The 11,982-nt window shown below is 37.5% G+C and overlaps 1 long non-coding RNA gene across 1 annotated transcript; it reads right to left on the bottom strand.

The window, feature by feature from the left end:
- Positions 1–1,746: 1,746 nt before the first annotated feature.
- LOC136203211 (uncharacterized) lies at positions 1,747–6,882 on the bottom strand. The gene is made up of 5 exons (XR_010674747.1): positions 6,606–6,882; positions 5,518–5,924; positions 4,915–5,438; positions 4,248–4,822; positions 1,747–3,330 (listed from the first exon to the last, which is right to left on the bottom strand). It is a non-coding gene; the product is annotated as an uncharacterized lncRNA (long non-coding RNA).
- Positions 6,883–11,982: the final 5,100 nt, after the last annotated feature.

Here is an 11,982-nt window from a genome sequence, read left to right as displayed (position 1 = left end):
AAATATTTAGTATGTTACTAATATAACGATAAATACCAACCAAAAAAATGTATAAAACGGTTACAATTTATCACCAAATTTTTTGGAAGGTCTAATTTGACGATTAAATAACAGCTAAACCAGATTTTTCAAATTTTCGGTAAAGTAAAGCTAAAATTGATCTTACTTGAAAATATTAGGATTAAATTTACATTGTTTCATATGTTATGATTAAATATGTATTTTTACAAAGACGTTAGAGTCAAATTTGATCCTTATTAGTACAAAACACTATTATTCCCTTACCCCATTCCTTAAGCAAACTTGACTAATGAAAAGTCTATGGAAAATATTTAATAAAAAATGTCCATACATATTCCAAAAACATTTACAACCAAATATATGGTATTTATATTAGTCCAAAAACTCCATTATTTCCTTACCCCAATCCATAAGCAAACTTGACCAATGAAAAGTCTATGGAAAAATATTTAATGGAAAGTATCCATATGATGAGGACATCCCTTCCCTAAGCCCGAGCCCGGAGGAGAGCAACAAGAGTCGGACCAATCAACCGAGCACGCAAGGCGTGCTCGCCACGACGCGAGGCGTAGAGGACTCTGTTACGGAAGAAGTGTCCAGTACCCAAGTCACGCGGGACGTGCCTCCTATTACGCGGGGCGTAAAACCAGAGCCTGATTCGAAGATGGTGCAGGAGACCGAATACGCGGGGCGTACCACCTGGGACGCCACGCGTAATGACCATCAACAAGAGTCACCAAGTTCAGAGACTCCCATGGGGCGTGACTCCAGGGACGCCACGCGTGAAGTATGCTTCGAAGACTCTCCAATCTCAGATGCTTCGGCACGCGGGTCGTGTCAAGACCCAAGCAGGGCGTATCCTGCCAGCACAATACTTCTTCCCCAAGTTCTTCTTGTTGAGGACAAGATCTGCCACCCTCTTTATTACTGTTTTGCCACTCTACTATTTACCTCTTTGCCATCGAACTTATTTACCCTAATATCTATCATTATGTATTCCTATGTTACCCCTAGGGCTCCTTAGTTGTTAGTAACCCTAGGGGGGTCTTTTTGTCCTTTGCTTTCTATTTTGAAGGAGTATATATTCTCCTCATTTTGTAATGTTTCTCAACTTTTGATGAATATGATATTTTGAAGCCTCCATTGGAGCAAGGATTCATTCCTTTTGGGTTTACTCAACCTTCAAGTTTAGCTTGAGAAGATCGGATTCTTTGTTGGTTTACGATTATAACCTTCAGTCGATTTCAATCTACATCAGTTGGTATCAGAGCCGAGTCATTTTCCTTGACCGGAGACTTCTTCTTGGAAATGGTTCAACCACGTATCACCATCGAAGCCATTAGAGCCAATGATCAAAGGTTTGAAGCCTTAGAAGCAAACACTACAAAAAAAACCGCTTTTAACGAAGGGAGTTATTCTCACTAAAAGCCTAAATATCCTCACTAAAGTGTTTTTAATGAGAATGATTACTCTCATGGCTCCCTTCATTACTAGGGTCCCTTACTAAAAGTAGTAACGAGAATAAAGCGTTATCCTCGTTATAAACTTACAATGACTCATTGAAGTGGTTCAAGTGTTTATAATGATATTTCTCCTCATTGATGACACTATTTAAACTAAAATCATAAATAATAAAATAAATAAAATTTTGGATTGAAGGGAACTGTGATTGCATAAAATTTCTACAGATGACATCCCAAGGTTCATCTATCCCGCCAGCTGCCATGCTACAACAAGGTTCAATTATGCACAAGCTTGCCTGTATCCATATTTCTTACTGCCATAATCACATGGACTCCACGTAATGCAAGAGTTCTTGCTGTTTCGGCTCCAATCCCATTTGATGTTCCTAATTAGAATAATATATAATTTAATTAATAAGTGAATCTGATTAAATAGACGGATAACAAACCTGTAGCTATGGCAGTTAAACCAGTAGCATCAACCCTTTGTGTCTCGTTCTGCAGTTGAACCAGCAGAGAATCCAGATGGCCCTTTCCACCCACAACTACTCATTTTGTTGAAAAGAAGATCACAAGCTCAAGTTTCAATCTGAACTAGTTGCAAGTATATGAAAGTTGATGATAGACATCAGACACTGTTCATTCTTTAACTCTACAATCACTCTTATGGTAGTTAATCTTAGCATGGTTGTCCAACTAGAAGCATCCCAAAGGCAAACTGTATAATCTTCAGATGGTGATATTAGAATGGGTTGAAGGTCAATATCGTTATAGATCCCATAGGAAGAAGGAATCCTGTAAATAATTACATCCTACTTGACCAAAAAATGAACATAAGTAGTTAGCCATCATCATGTACACGTGCTGCAGAAAAACACACAAACCCCATCTCTCTGCTTTATCTAATCATCCATCACCCATATTATCCCTAACCCAACATATTATACAAATTTTATGTCTAGACAAAATAAAGCAACTAACTCTCTTTTGATTTGATGATTCCTGTACTATTTACCAAACAAAATGCAAATCAACAATACATGTATCAATTCCTGTTAAGTGAGAACCAGAGGTCTTACTCTAAAGGATGGATTACCAAACTCTAATAGAAATCTTGTTAAGTGAAACAGTTCCATCCTCACTAAGCGTATTAAGATCAAGTAAGACCTCTGTTTCTCCATCCAAACTATCATGTATCAATGCCAACAAATTGAACCCTATTTTAAAACAAACACAAATATAATTACGTTCTTCTATATCAAATTGAAATCCTAGATTCTATTCAGCAAACTGCTAATCTGACGTAAAGAACATAATTAAGCTCTTCAACAAGCTATCCCTCAATTTCACCTGCTTTTGCATGATTATCAGATAGCGCAGTAATTCAACACGCTAATCTAATAAAGCTCTTCAACTCGTTTCCAAGCAATCTTCCTTTTTACTTATAAAGCTAGAGGTTCCTTTTTCCCCCTTTATATTTTCTGTTTCTTTTAAAACTGCATTTGTCTCGCAATTCTCTTGCCAAAGTCTGTATCTTTAGTGTCTCCTCCACTAATATTGCATGTATTCTTTCCAAAACAGCTGGCTTTCAGTTTTTTTTAAGTAAGAAAAGGACTATGCCCTCTTTCGAAAATCTGCTTTCTCAAACCATTTTTCATCAAAAATCACTGTCAGAGGTTTTGAAAAAGGTAATTTACCAGGCTGGTGTTCTTCGCTTTCCCTTTGGGAGCCTGTCATCCCTAGCATATCATTCTGAGCTGTTAGAGTACTTGTATGTGGGAGGGAAATAAATGGTCCCTTCAGTCCAATCCTCAAAAACGCGCCCATGTCTCTGTTCTATTTGTAGCTGAAAGCAACAATCATAGGAGAGGTTAGATTAAGCATTTCTTAGTTGGATCTGACCAAGTTCATTGTTCATTTTCTAAACACTTCACAATTTGTCGATAATTGAGATAAGCTGTGGCTGCTAATGACAGTCAGGGTTAGAAGGGTGTGAATTATGCTATCAATTGACAAAAGCACAGTTTGCAACTCAAATTTGTGTTTGAAAGACAATTTAATCCAAAAGCACAGGCAGAGAATGTAGTTATATAGAGAGTGACACCCTCTATAAAACAAGTTAGTTTTTCTATTATGCAGCATCTGATTGGTTGAATGAATGTGAAGGAGTGACATGGTTTAAATGATTAGAGTCTAAATGTCCAAAATCACAGTTGAGCGCAAATTGGTAAGAAAGAGTTAATCTGTCTCTTATATACAATATTGGGAGACAATGTGGCTTATGTTAATTGTTATGTCATGTCAGCACTATAAATACCCATTGAAAAGGTATATCATATATACATAACTATGCATCTCAAATCCATCCTAACTAATCCTTATCATATATGAATTTGACTATTTCAATATCTCGTACCAAATTGTGAACAACAAAAGGGACTGATGACTTAATCAAGTCTAAATCAGCTAAGCATATTTTGGTTTTTTGTTTTACAAAATAAGTAAAAAATTCTTAATCTTCTTGTATTCATTCAATCTTATTCAACATTAGAATGTAAATTGTTACTTTGGAACTAAAGTTAGATTCAATGCTTTGGAATACAAAATGGATGCAAACATCAAAAGAATACCCAATTTCTCCTAGGCGAAACAGAGAATTATATCACAAAAGGCTTTATAAGTGATGAAAAGCTGATTCTACCATTCATTTACATCATAAAATTTTAAAATTAGACAAGGGAAAGATGTATCAAAAGCATTTACCTCAAGTGGGTTGAGGGAGAGAGCAGCAAAGGGTGTTTGATGAAGCACACAATAATAAGGAAATCGAAGAGAAGAGAGGAGATGAGAGGTTTGGACTTCGGAAATACTAACCACAACAAGTTGAACCTCTCCCCTAATCAGCTCTCTGGTTTTATCCCGTCAACATTTGATGGCATGTCAAGCTTGACATCTGTTGATATCTCCTACAACCAGCTAGAGGGTATATGGAGCTATGATGGTAAAATGGTGTATAAAGAGATTGTTAAAGCAACAACTTGTTCGGTGCAATGAATACATATGAAGCAAAAGCTTCAGTGCAATGGCATGCTAATTTGTATTCAACCTTAGCAAACACAAGAGAATAATGAGGTGTTTTTCCTTGTTGACCACTTAAAGTCTGCATCCAATTGTACAATTTGATCAGTGATAGGGGAAGGAGTATGGAAACCACCACTTGTACCAGGATGACTATTTAGAGTAGAGTTCCCTTGATAAGAGCTAACCATTTTTTGGTTGGGCCATTATCTTCTGTACTCAAGACATTGCCAGCATTTAGAGGGACAATTTCTTGAAACCTAAAGTCAATAACATCAATTGGAATTAACTTATCATTAACAAACAACTAATACAATAATAAAAAAAAAAGATTGTGATTAGCTTAGCATACCCAAGAATATAAATGTTTGCACGAGGAGAGGTATGAAGCCACTCTTGAAGTTCTGTTCCTGTTACAGAATTGGTCATGTTCTGTTACAGAACTAGTCAAGTTCTGTAAACAGAATTGGTCCTGTTTTTTGGGCACTCTATAAAGACATAAAATTAATGCCGTGACTAGGAATTAATCAAGAGAGAGAATTGTGACTATAAAGCTTGACAACCACAAAAAAACTTAACTATATATATAACATAAACTCTATGTGGAACATGATTAAAGAACTCTAAACTTAACTATTAGTCTACACACTTTTTAACTTAATCCTACTTCTTTCTTTACATGTAAAAAGAAGGGCAATGGAAAATGTAAATAACACCATCTCCATTGGAAACTGCAACTAAAATTTAATCCTTCTACTTCACAAATCCTAAGCTCAAGATTACATGATAACAACTCTTCATGGATTCTTAGGGACCCAATTTTTCCTTTCGTATCGCCAGGGAAGTGGCTTGTCATTAACAAGGTCAAAGTCATACCTGCCAAGAAACCCACATTGTTGTTAGCTCAAAAAGCAATTTCAAATAAAAGCTAGGAAGATAAAGTTTGTGTCTTTACTTCTCAATGAATTGCCGTTGCTGCTCCTCTTCAGCTCTAGCAAAGAACTGGTTCATTTCATGAGCAGTTGGTATGTGTCTATGGGTAGAGTTTTGTATTCTCCTGTTAGTTTCAGTTGTGCCGGTAGGTCTAATTGCCGAACCAGGGGTTCTTATGATTTATGGGTCCCTTATCAAACTGCAAGGAGTGGACTCTCTAGAATACGTATCACAAGGAGACTCATCAACCCAAACTTGAACATTGGAACACCAGATTAAGCTCAACTTTTCATGTTTTGGGAAACCATCACGGAGAGAAGTCAACCCAACATCAGACAAACAAAATGATTTAGACTGGAAATCTTGGGATACACTATTCTCAGGGTACAGATTAAGAGATGGTGCAGGATGATCACTGATCATTCTTCCCTGTAGAAGAAATTCCATAAATTATAATGCCATAATGGAATATTTATATTAATTACATGGGCATACAAAACATGAAAGCCTAAACTAGACTATGGAACTACCTATTACTTCCCATCCGTTCAAAGAACACACCATGGGAACAAAACCCACCAAAAAACTATTTGAGATATTTGATTTATGGACTACCAACCTGCACTCTAGCAGCTTCAATCATGTTTATCCTTTTCACGTCCTTACTAGTACCTATACTATACAGAAAAGGAAGAAGAGAACTACCATCTAAAAACAACCAGTTCACTCATTTTGTCATTCCAAATCACGTAATGGATCCCCATGCCTAATAATTTAATAGTCTTCTCTCTCCCTACGAAAGGGCACAATGTTTTTCCATGATAAACACCTTATAGATTCCCTATATTGTAGGTGTCTTTAAACGCATAACTAGACGGTAGATCATGGAAAATCACCACATACAACCCTAAACAAAGACATGCTAACACCTGATAAGAAACCCGTAACTAAACGGCAGATCATGGAAAATCATAACATCAATTCGCGCACAGATACACAACATCAGCACTAAATTTGAGGGTTTCAATACGAGATCGGAGAGATAATGCAAAATTTTCTCATCAAACTAATTGTGTTAAACAAACAAAGAGACGGAATTGTGAGGCTTACCAATGGGGCCTGAAAGGAAATCGAAAGCCGCTCGTCAATGTGAATGAATGGTTTTGACATTGTGGAAGCGGGATTAAGTAGGTTAATGAAGAGGTTCGGGTTCCCTGAAGCTCCAATACGGAAGGTAGTGCGGCTGCGACGCTAGAGGGCAAGCCACGACTTGGGATTTGTCTTACAGATAAGAGAACAGGCATCGCGGGTCAATTTGGGATTTGGCGGTGATATAAGCAATGAAATTGGGAATGCGAAACCTTGGAGGGAACCACCAAAAATTAGGGAAAAGAGAAGCGGGAAACCGAAATATTTTGGGGAAAACTATTTAGACGGATAATGAGAATTAAATGTCTAATTAATATTAACCTAAAATAATATAATGAGAATAATAAAAACTAAAATTTAGTAAATAGATATTAATGAGAATAAAATTTAATAAATATATTATTTTTCTGTTTATACTAAAATCTATAATATATTTTTATTAAAATTGTTTGCAAAATCTATTAATGAGAATATTTTGTTATTCTCATTATTTTTTTCTCATTAATAGTCAATTTTCTTGTAGTGAAATATGAAGGCAATGAATGACAAGATGATGGAGTTTGAAGAGAAGCAAGAAGCGGGTAGAAGAGAAATGCAACTTGCTATGGAGAGACTTGTTCTTGAGTTTCGGAATACCCACACTCAACCCACTAGAGACCTTCACCGGAAAAATGAAGATGCGATCCGGCCTCCACCGGATAGACACCCAACGCCACCTCCTTTGAGAAACCAAGCACCACAACGAGTGGACCATCGAGTTCATGAGGTAAGGCATCCTAACACCGTTGTCATTAGAAACGCCGATAGTGATAGTGACGGTGACCTATTTGATGATTTCGACTTGAATAGGATTGCTAGAAACATGGGTATTAAGCATGATGTCGGTATTGGGAATGTTAGGTATGTGAATGATATGAATATGCATGATGTGGTTGGTCCCGCGCATGTGCGTGCCGGGAATTTGGATATTTTGAATGTCGATGATGTAGGTGGCCACGGAAGGGGAAATTTTAGGATGAATGACCCGTATGGTGGTCATGACCTTGATCGAGGCGGATATAGAGACGGAATGAATGGGAGAGTGGGGTATGGAGGACACTATGATAGGGATGATGCTTTCAAACTTAAGGTTGATCTACCTTCATTTGGAGGGGAACTTGACATTGAGGGGTTCCTTGATTGGTTGCTTGAGGTGGAGAGGTTCTTCGACTATGCGGGGATACCGGAAGATAGGAGAGTTCGGTTAGTGGCATATAGGTTGAAAGGGGGAGCCTCGGTATGGTGGGATAATGTGAAGGAAGAGCGGAGAAGAGGAGGAAAGGAACCGATTAGGTCTTAGAGGAGGATGAAATCGATGATGAGAGAGCCGTTTTTACCACCCGACTACAAGCAGTATATCTACAGCTCCTACCGGAATTGTTCACAAGGACCTAGGAGCGTGCACGAGTATACTTCGGAGTTCTTAAGGCTTTCGGCAAGGGCTAACTTGTCGGAAATCGAAAGCCAAAAGACTTCAAGGTATCTAGAGGGGCTACGGTATAATATTCAAGACAAAATTGGGACACAAATGGTAATCCGGATTCAAGATGCAAGGAACCTAGCTTTGAAGGCCGAGTCTCAATTGAATGTTAGGGCACGTGACGGATACCGGAGGCCGAGAATTGAGGAAGTCTGTGAAGAGGGGGAAGATTCCAAAGAGGTGGGCAAGGACAAGAGTGGTGCAAACTCAAGTGGCACTAAGGTCGTGAACGGGGGAAGATCACCTAATGGGGACGTGAGACCCTTTAGGACAGCCGCACCTCCTAAAGGCAACAACCCGTACACCAAACCTGCCTCATTTAAGTGCTTTCGATGCAACGAACCGGGCCACCGATCAAATGAATGCCCAAAGAGGAGGGGCGCTTATGTGGTGGAGCGATACGATGATGATGATTATGGAGGAAATGATGGGGTGCATTGTGAGCCCATTGATAGCGGATCATCCGGGGATGAGCGGAAAGTCCATGTAGTGAAGAGGGTACTAATGTCGGTTGAGCAAGAGCATGACCCGAGACACCAACTGTTTCGGACTAGAGGTCTAATCCACGGGTTGAAATGTGAGTTGATTGTTGATGGCGGGAGTCAAGAGAACGTCCTTAGCAAAGCCGCCTTGAGCAAGTTCAGTTTAGTGCCCGAACCACATCCGAATCCATATCGAGTGGGTTGGATTAAAGAGGGGGAGAAGCTTAATGTCACTCACCGGTGCAAGGTTCCTATCTCTATTGGTGCCTACCATGATGAGGTTATGTGTGATGTCATTGATATGGATGCGTATCACTTGCTCCTTAGGAGACCTTGGCAATTCGACCGTGATACCTCCCATGCGGGAAGGGACAACACGTACACCGTATTCAAAGATGGGGCCAAGTACATTCTCACGCCGTTGAAGGGGCCTACTAAGGAAGAAAAGAAAGCCGCCTTGATCGTGTGCCCAAGCCGAGCACCGACACCGCTAGGAGATGCCCGAGTTGGGGAAGCCGTCGGATTGCTAGTAGTGGGAAACCCGAGCCAAGAGAAGAGTATTGCTAACGGGGTGAGCAGAACGTCAACCTTGGGGAAGAGTCATTCTTGTTCTACCCTTGAGTTGGGGTCCAACTCTTTTAAAGAAGGAGAGAATGATGAGGACATCCCTTCCCTAAGCCCGAGCCCGGAGGAGAGCAACAAGAGTCGGGCCAACCAACGGAGCACGTAAGGCGTGTTCGCCACGACGCGAGGCGTAGATGACTCTGTTACGGAAGAAGTGTCCAGTACCCAAGTCACGCGGGACGTGCCTCCTATTACGCGGGGCGTAAAACCAGAGCCTGATTCAAAGATGGTGCAGGAGACTGACTACGCGGGGCGTACCACCTGGGACGCCACGCGTAATGACCATCAACAGGAGTCACCAAGTTCAGAGACTCCCATACGCGGGGGTGACTCCAGGGACGCCACGCGTGAAGTATGCTTCGAAGACTCTCCAATCTCAGATGCTTCGGCACGCGGGGCGTGTCAAGACCCACGCAGGGCGTATCCTGCCAGTACAATACTTCTTCCCCAAGTTCTTCTTGTTGAGGACAAGATCTGCCACCCTCTTTATTACTGTTTTGCCACTCTACTATTTACCTCTTTGCCATTGAACTTATTTACCCTAATATCTATCATTATGTATTTCCTATGTTACCCCTAGGGCTCCTTAGTTGTTAGTAACCCTAGGGGGGTCTTTTTGTCCTTTGCTTTCTATTTTGAAGGAGTATATATTCTCCTTATTTTGTAATGTTTCTCAACTTTTGATGAATATGATATTTTGAAGCCTCCATTGGAGCAAGGATTCATTCCTTTTGGGTTTACTCAACCTTCAAGTTTAGCTTGAGAAGATCGGATTCTTTGTTGGTTTACGATTAAAAACTTCAGTCGATTTCAATCTACATCACCATAAATATTCCAAAAATACATAAATGTTAAATGTTGACATCTAATCCAATCTGACCCACTCTTAGATGTAGTGTACATGCATTTGTCATTTTTCTTAAATTATATTTTAAATTTCTAAAATCTAATATCAACGAATAATTTATTATATGTTTATTAGATGTTTATTAAGATATTTTGAGTGGTTAAATTATCTTTGTTTTAAAAATACTCAAAATTGTTTAATCTACAACTGTAATTCTAATTGATATTTATTTACGTTTTTTAACTGGAAAAAAATATACTTTTATTCTTTGATTAAATAAAGAGATAAATAAAGAGATATGGGTGAAATCGAAAACAAAAAAATTATTAGAAAGCTTAAAACTTTATATTAATAGAACCAAGTTTTATCCAAAAATGACAAATTTCACACACTGTATTTTGAATTTTCATTATTTAAGCATGATTAAATTCATTTATGGTTTGATTTTTCTCACGAGCCAAATATGAAAAAGACATCTTTGGAAAAAGTTGATTGAGAAAATAAGTCCCAACAAATTGATGAATTGACTATTCAAAAGAGAGGAGGATTTTGATAAAGATGTTTGAGGATTCATTTTGTAACGTCCGTGCCTAAAATTGACAATCGTTAATTAATTATGAATTTAAGTATATTTTTTATTTAATGTTTTTAAGTGAAAATTGAAAGTTTTGGCTATGTTTGAAAAAAAATATAAATTAAAAGGGCTAAACTCAATATTTTCTAATTAAATAGGTGGTTAAAACTTGAATTTTGTATATTGCCTTGTTTAGTTTGAATTAATAAAAATAATATTATTATGAGAGGTAAAGTAATAAAAAAAACGTAAATATAACAAATATGATGCATATATATATATTTATATTTTTTTTTGAAATAATTAAGATTATAAAAAAATAAATAAATAAGTTGGTCCATTTATTCATTACTTTATCTTATTATTAAGTTGAAGCTTCTAAATGATGTATTAGGAAAAGGAAAAGATGACATTTGATAGTAATTTTCATTTTGTGTCTTACATCTAGCACTTTAGTTGTCAAGTGTCAATAATTTAGATATTCTTAATAGTGAGGTGTCAATTATTTAGATAGTATATATATATATATATATATATATAAAAGACATGGTTAACCATATTTTGGGAAGGAAGGGAATGAATTAAGTTTGCCCTTTCAACGTGTCATATATAAGGAGGAAGGTTATATATATATATAAAAGGAAAAAGAAAAGAAGGAAGAAAAATGGGATACCTAAAGATGGAAAACGAGGGAGGTTTTGGGGAAATACGTTTTTGGTTTCGGTAATCGACGACGCCGTTTTGAGTTAGCTGATGATGATGTTTTTGAACTAGCTGTTAGCGGATCACACCGCCACATTTTCGGTGACCGAGGACGATATTTCGGTAACTGTATTTTAAATTTAAATTAATTTTTTTAAAATGTTATAAGTATGATTTTGAGTAAGTTAGATTCCATTTCGTTAAATTTTAACATGTTTACGAGTAGTGATTTATCAAGTCTATATTTTACTAATAAAAATATAAAATTTAGAGAGTTGTCCTTTAGATTTATCGAAGTGAAAGTTCGATTCGGCATTAAGGTTTTTAGCAGCGCCACGACTTTAGAGATAAATCCGTCGAAATTAACGATACCAGTTTAATATTACAGATTACGATTTCGGTGACGAACACAAATAGTCTAATAGAAACGTTTATAGAATAATTTAGTGACATCAATTTATCGAATTAAAATAAGTTATAAACTAGAAGGACTAATACCGATATTTGCCAGTTAGAGTCGGTGTAAAGTAGAATATAAAATTTGTATAAGAATTTGAATATAAAATTTGTACGAATAGACTTATGATAAT

The sequence above is a fragment of the Euphorbia lathyris genome, chromosome 8 (assembly GCF_963576675.1).
Source record: "Euphorbia lathyris chromosome 8, ddEupLath1.1, whole genome shotgun sequence".
Taxonomy (NCBI): domain Eukaryota; kingdom Viridiplantae; phylum Streptophyta; class Magnoliopsida; order Malpighiales; family Euphorbiaceae; genus Euphorbia; species Euphorbia lathyris.
Note: the sequence above shows the minus strand (reverse complement) of the source record. Positions and strands in the feature narration are given on the sequence as shown.